Source organism: Dreissena polymorpha, chromosome 11, assembly GCF_020536995.1.
Source record: "Dreissena polymorpha isolate Duluth1 chromosome 11, UMN_Dpol_1.0, whole genome shotgun sequence".
Taxonomy (NCBI): Eukaryota; Metazoa; Mollusca; class Bivalvia; order Myida; family Dreissenidae; genus Dreissena; species Dreissena polymorpha.
In genome coordinates this window covers 8,249,157-8,256,731 of record NC_068365.1, presented here as the reverse complement: position 1 = coordinate 8,256,731, position 7,575 = coordinate 8,249,157, and the positions used below count along the sequence as shown (strand labels likewise).

At 31.2% G+C, this 7,575-nt stretch overlaps 1 long non-coding RNA gene across 1 annotated transcript; it reads right to left on the bottom strand.

The window, feature by feature from the left end:
* Window positions 1–3,778: 3,778 nt before the first annotated feature.
* LOC127851503 (uncharacterized) lies at window positions 3,779–5,281 on the bottom strand. The gene is made up of 3 exons (XR_008035801.1): window positions 5,125–5,281; window positions 4,652–4,878; window positions 3,779–3,864 (listed from the first exon to the last, which is right to left on the bottom strand). It is a non-coding gene; the product is annotated as an uncharacterized LOC127851503 (long non-coding RNA).
* Between the last annotated feature and the right edge of the window lie 2,294 nt (window positions 5,282–7,575).

The following is a 7,575-nucleotide window of genomic DNA, read 5'->3' as shown; positions in this document are numbered from 1 at the left end:
CTATGTATGCATACTTTGTATATAATATGATTGTTCTTGAAATAAAATATGTTTAAACTAAAGACTCGACGCACAAAGAGTTTGCATTACTAATAATGTTTTATAATTTACATATCAAAGTATCAGAAAGTATTAAGAAAGACATTTGATTACCTAGCAGTCCCAATACAAATAACGTATATCAACTGTTGACACTATTATGAAATTTTCTATTACAGTTAGAAAGGTGATATAACAGTATTATATTCTTAACAAGAAGTAAATCGTGCTTGAACTTGACCAACTTTGTCAATATTTCATTATCTTCAGGCAGTTATATGCACTTGATAATAAGTCAGACAAAAGTTCAGAAATCAGTGCACGCTTTATCGTTTTTAAATAGATATATATTTTAAACAGTATATTGAAATGCTTTAATCTGTTTCGCGTGATATATTGAACATATGTTTTAATATTTAATAAACCATAGTGTTAACTGCGCAAAGGCATTCAACAATGGAATGGTCTACGTAAGACAATACTGACGACTTCAATCCTACAGAACAAAATCTATGGGTTCTCATATTACGTGGCTTCAATACAAACCGGCAATTGCCCGGGCGCTCTGCATTCAATATTCGTAAACGTTTGGGTTATGATCGAATGGTGTAATTTATTGAGGACTAGACGTGCGCAGGTAGGTTTCCTTACTTACTTTCTTAACGCATCTGAATTTTACAAGTTTTTTAATGGTATCCTTATTCTTTAAGGGTAAGTGTGGTTATAATTATATTTGTATTGCCGAATAAGCTATCTACAATTAAACCGTACTTTCTATCCATTCGCTGTACACTTCGAGATCGTGTCTTTTGATGTATTGCTGAGAATTAAACACAATTCATCTCGCTTCACAAAATGTCCACTTTTATTTAAACGGTACCATTCGCTGATCTTTTTGACTCATATTTGTAAAGAAAATTGATTTGATTAAATAACAAAATGGGATGTGTATTTAATCATCAAATGATTCAATTAAATTAATTAACATCTGTACAAATATACTGCGTCAAGGGAAAAAATGACAGCTGATATAATCACAGAAACAATAAGTAAACAGCACCTGAGAATATCACAGAAATAATCCGGGTATAACAGAAGTAAATCGGTTATATGTACATTAGAACACCAATATGTTTATCGCTGTTCTGTACTGAAGACGTAACTATCTCAAAAGGGATATCAATTAATTTGAAATAATGATTAGGCAAAAAACTCGGTTATAATTTTAATTTTAAAATCTACATTCAAAACGCTCAAGTTTCTACTCTTTTCAATCGAACAATACAGTTATTTGTTTCGTATAATAGTTTTTTTGCCGTCTTCTTATTCACGCTTTTTAATTTAAGGTTTTTCTTTTCATTTAGACCTTTTGGCAATGTCGTGCGCAAATTGATGTTATTTTAAGCACTCTTAGAGAGACAAATAACCTCTTTATAAAGAAATTCGGCTTGACGAAAAAATGCCGATTGTACAAACCATAAATCTATTGTCAGTATGTAAAGATACAATACTAAACATTGATACTCATTGTTGTTTTCAACTATATATTGGCAAATGATTCCTTTTACCTGTATAACTCAATATGATACTTTAAATATTCCTTTTTAATAATGTCGACATTATCGACCTGTTTTTGAAGTCACCGCCTTATCAATACACCTATTCAATTCCTTTACATTTAACAGACTTCTACAAATATTATCAATTACGTAAAACTTACATATCACAATTGCTATTGTATGCATATGCTTTGTTACAACCCGTTTTGTAATAAAAACCCGAATTGTAATACTTATTACAAAGTGGGTTGCGATGCATTATTGCATTATTATCTCGCGAAAGGTTCTTAAACCAGCCCAGCCGTAGACTACGGAAGTCAGCGGGCGGTTGGCGGCTTTTTCCGGATGTGGAGGCCCGAGCCTTGTTATCTGAGGGAACGCCGCCACCTGCTTGCGCTTCCTTTGTTTTTGCATTTTGTGTCTTTGATTTTTTTTATAACATTTCATCGTTAGTTTTAAGGTGCGTGACATAATTCCAATTATATTATATAATTTTATTATTTTATTAATCCATTGGTATACTTACATTGCCCGATACATTTAAGGTTGGTGGAACTGTTTTGTTTAAAGACTGTAATATTTATTATACATGAGATATATGTGATTGTTTAACAACTGTGATATATATTATAATGTGCAGACGTGAAAAGACTGAAAAAATGCTTACGTGCAGACGTGAAAGACTGAATTTTTACTAGTGTTTTTAAATTCAATCCTGCAGACGTCAAAGTCTGTTTTGTGTTGTTATTTTGTTTTGTTTTTTAATATCCATGTAAAAGTCTATTCCGCCATGTTTTTGAATTAATTTAATGTCTTTTTATCGGGCACTGGACAGCTATACTTTCCAGCTACGTAATGAATAAAGTTTTATGGAAAAAAAATTTGACCGACGTTAAAGTCGTCGTATTACGTCATGCAACTGTATTAACAGTCAGTTAGGTAAAATAATTTTAACACACTGCGGTAGTATATTTAATTATTAATTAACTTTATAATAAAAGACGAGCATGTGTTCAATTTGTTCGCCCCATACATGTTGAGCCTTGCCAATAAAGCTCGAAACTCGCCTTATACGAGAAAAAGGCGGCCAAAATGGAAAAACACGGCCAATACGGGAAAAGTTCGGCCAATACGAGATTCAGCAAATCAGAAAAAAACTCTGCCTTATATGAAAATCTACAATTTCGACAATTTTGGACGCCATTTTGAAGTTGTATGCTTAGTTTCGGTGCAAAAGTTAAAATCTTAAAAAATATAATATTGCAGTTTACCGAAAGGCTCGCAAAAACCATTAGTTGTTTCATACCTTTATTGGCTACAGCTTATTATGTTCTGAATATCATTAAATAATTTAAGCAGCACAATGGACGGTGAGGACATGATGCGCTCGGCCGATGACATGTTGAGTATAGAATCTTTAGCTGTATAAGGCGTGAACGAGATAGAACAAAAGCTATTACTTCGTGAAGTTGAACTTGCTGTACCATGGGAATTAGAAGATTTCCAGGCTCCGCCAGCGTCGGTACCAGACAGTGTCAATGAAATTGTGAAGAAAAATTCTGGCCAAGTACCAGTTTCGAACGTTTTAAGCGGTGGAATTAAACGATACATAAAATTTGGTGATGACAATAAAGCGCAGAACACAAAATACAAGACCAAAAAGTGATATGAAAATATTTATTAATATATTGGAATAAAACCCCAAAATGTAATTAAGTCTTCGATGTCCGATGAAGTCCGAGACAACAGTTATTGTCGAAGTGATTTTCAAGTTTAAACAAGTTTTAGAGTAGGTTTTTGACAATTCACGCGACATTTATTTCAACATATTTCATGAAATAGTAATGAATGTAACACATTATTACAAAGTGAGTTCAATTGCATTAATACCATCGCGTTTATTTTAATTAGTGGTTTTGTGATTTAAATTCTAATAGTAATGAATTTTCCCATGCAAAATATCGTATATGTATAAATTATTACATTCATGATTTGTTGATGGAGTCTATAAGAACAAAGGTCGTGGAAACTGTTTATACCTACTCTAAAACTAATTTAAACATGAAAATAACTTCTAAAAAAGTCTGTATCTCTGATTTAATGAACATGATAAAATTTATTACATTTCGGGTTTTTATTACAAAACGGGTTGTTACTGTCGACCCAAAATGTAATAATGCATCGCAACCCACTTTGTAATAAATTATTACATTCATGATTTGTTTATGGAGTCTATAAGAACAAAGGTCGGGGGAACAGTCAATACCTACTCTAAAACTAATTTAAACATGAAAATATTTTCTAAACAAGTCTGTATCTCTGATTTAATGGACATGATAAAATTTATTACATTTCGGGTTTTTATTACAAAACGGGTTGTTACTGTCGACCCGAAATGTAATAATGCATCGCAACCACCTTTGTAATAATTATTACAATTCGGGTTTTTATTACAAAACGGGTTGTTACTGTCGACCCGAAATGTAATAATGCATCGCAACCCACATTGTAATAAATTATTACATTCATGATTTGTTGATGGAGTCTATACAAACAAAGGTCGGGGAAACATTCAATACCTACTCTTAAACTAATTTAAACATGAAAATAACAATTTAAACATGAAAATAACTTCTAAAAAAGACTGTATAACTGATTTAATGGACATGATAAAATTTATTACATTTCGGGTGTTTATTACAAAACGGGTTGTTTCTGTCGACCCGAAATGTAATAATGCATCGCAACCCACTTTGTAATAAATTATTACATTCATGATTTGTTGATGGAGACTTTAAGAACAAAGGTCGGGGGAACAGTCAATACCTATTCTAAAACTAATAAAAACATGAAAATAACTTCTAAAAAAGTATAAATCTCTGATTTATTGGACATGATAAAATTTATTACATTTCGGGTTTTTATTACAAAACGGGTTGTTACTGTCGACCCGAAATGTAATAATGCATCGCAACCCACTTTGTTATAAATTATTACATTCATGATTTGTTGATGGAGTCTATAAGAACAGAGGTCGGGGGAACTTTCAATACATACTCTTAAACTAATTTAAACATGAAAATAACTTCTAAAAAAGTATATATCTCTGATTTATTGGACATGATAAAATTTATTACATTTCGGGTTTTTATTACAAAACGGGTTGTTACTGTCGACCCGAAATGTAATAATGCATCGCAACCCACTTTGTAATAAATTATTACATTCATGATTTGTTGATGGAGTCTATAAAAACAAAGGTCGGGGAAACATTCAATACCTACTCTTAAACTAATTTAAACATGAAAATAACAATTTAAACATGAAAATAACTTTTTAAAAAGACTGTATCACTGATTTAATGGATATGATAAAAATTATAACATTTCGGGGTTTATTACAAAACGGTTTGTTACTGTCGACCCGAAATGTAATAATGCATCGCAACCCACTTTGTAATAAATTATTACATTTATGATTTGTTGATGGAGACTTTAAGAACAAAGGTCGGGGGAACAGTCAATACCTACTCTAAAACTAATTTAAACATGAAAATAACTTCTAAAAAAGTCTGTATCTCTGATTTAATGGACATGATAAAATTTATTACATTTCGGGTTTTTATTACAAAACGGGTTGTTACTGTCGACCCGAAATGTAATAATGCATCGCAACCCACTTTGTAATAATTATTACAATTCGGGTTTTTATTACAAAACGGGTTGTAACACCCGTCGTGCAAGAGATTGGTGTAAGTGTACTGTAAAACTTTGAAAACGAAAGTAATTTATGATCGCGTTCATTGGTTACATAAACGACCATATCTCGATCGAGATATAAATGTGTTATTAATTACCAGTACACATTTAATTACATAGATTCACAAATGTATGTTATACTTTGTATGTAATTATCTTGTCGTAAAGCATATGGAAAAAAATAAACAAATTAACAATGTTCGTTAAGCATCTTTTTTTATAGGCCGCTTTGGTTCGCGTTGTGTCGCTTATAGCGATGTTTGTAATTGTTGTGTTCTTTGTTCTTTCCGTTTAAATTTTATGTTTTATTTTTACTAGCTGTAGGAATATTGATGTAGATTTTCTATTTCAGGTAGATGTAAAACTTTGTTTTGTAATTACCGGTAAACGAGTTTAATTATTCGCTTTATTAATTAATTAAAACTTGTGTAAGACGGTCATAGTGGAATGGATAAGATGGATATGATTTCAATAATAGTGCTGATCTGGATACAGTTTATATTTTGAAACACTGTTTTGACAAGCAATCAATATATTGATTATTTTTCGGTTAAATAGACAATCAATTACCGTTAATAGGTAATCCCCACTCCACACAGACGCCAAGTTAAAGTTTCTCGATTTAAACTTAATAATACTGCCAATTATCACAACATAAAATCTTATTGTAACAATAAAGGTAGTATACAGTATCTTCAACATGGGCCTAATGAATATTCCGTTGAAATCAGTGGCCGATTCTAAATTAAGATAGTTAATATCGTGCGGGTTTTTTTGATCGGGTATTTGAAGACACCTTTATATATGCATGCATAGACCATCCACAATTTGACTTAAACCGACAGTCTTTAAATAACGTCAATGCTCAAAGACACTAAGTGGTTGCTGTCTAGTTCGAGAAGCTAATTCGGATAAGTGTTTTTGTTATTATCGGAATTATTGTGTACATTAAGTGTATGTTTGTTGTAAGAAAGTATGTGAAAAAGGTTTCATTGATAAATTTTCGGGCATAAAGTTAATCGTTTGTATACCGATACTACTTGAATTAAAGGTTAATGTGATTGTGTTATTTTGTAACTTAAACAGCTAGTATCAAGTATATATATATATATATATATATATATATATATATATATATATATATATATATATATATATATAATAAAGTAAAAATAAGATACAACAATACAAAAGTTTATATTTATAAATTGATTTGACATGATTCATATTTATAATAAAACGGTAAATAATTCTGACACTGTTAAAATCAGGAATAAAACGTTAAATTTATGGCATTGGGTTAGCGAGTCCTTATGATGCCGTTTTCTATGTATCGCATTACATTATTTTATTGATGTCATTTTTTCCCGCGATATTCATGTCGAATGATGGGCGAAAAGTGAAAAGAACCAGGTCAAATCGATCGTATAATAGTGATTTATTGCTGTTTTACTAAGTTAATTGACACGTTAATGATTCCCATCATAAGCGTGAAATGTTTTTTATTCAGCAGGCAATTACATTAATTGGTAATATGACGAGAAATAGAAATGACAATTGTATGATTTATTCCGTAAAAATATATTTAATTTATTTAACCACAAGTTTCAAATTACCCTATTACAGAAAGTTAATCGATCGTACAGTAGTTTAACCACTTTAGCGGTTAACCTCTTGCATCCCTGATAGAAAATAATGGATCTTCCTAGGAAATGGTCTCGATAGTGTTTTTCTTTTACATATAAAACTAACCTGCACGTTACAAACACGTCACTGCAGATCATTCGCAGAGATTGATTGACTGCTAAATGTAAGGTGCACTCTGGAATCGCGCTGTAGTAAATATTGTCCGTTTCATTAAACGCCACCTTTTTGTGGATTGGCTCATATGTAGACATTATATCTATCGAGAATCAATACTGATAGTTTGATTGACTGTTAAAATATGATAACAGTGTCTTAAAACATTCCATTTGCTAATTAAATGAGGAATCGATGTTTTATGACCATTCGGTTGTTACTAGTATTTATTTTGAATTGGTTTTGGTTTATAGATTATTGTTTTAGATAGTGCAAATACGGAAACAGCATTGCGGATAAGTAATCATGGTGAGAAAGGTCCCCTGTTAAACGTCTATCGATGTTCAGTATTCATATTCGTTTAAGCTTACATAAGATACCTTATGAACTCCATGATGTACGTTATGAACAAAACTAAG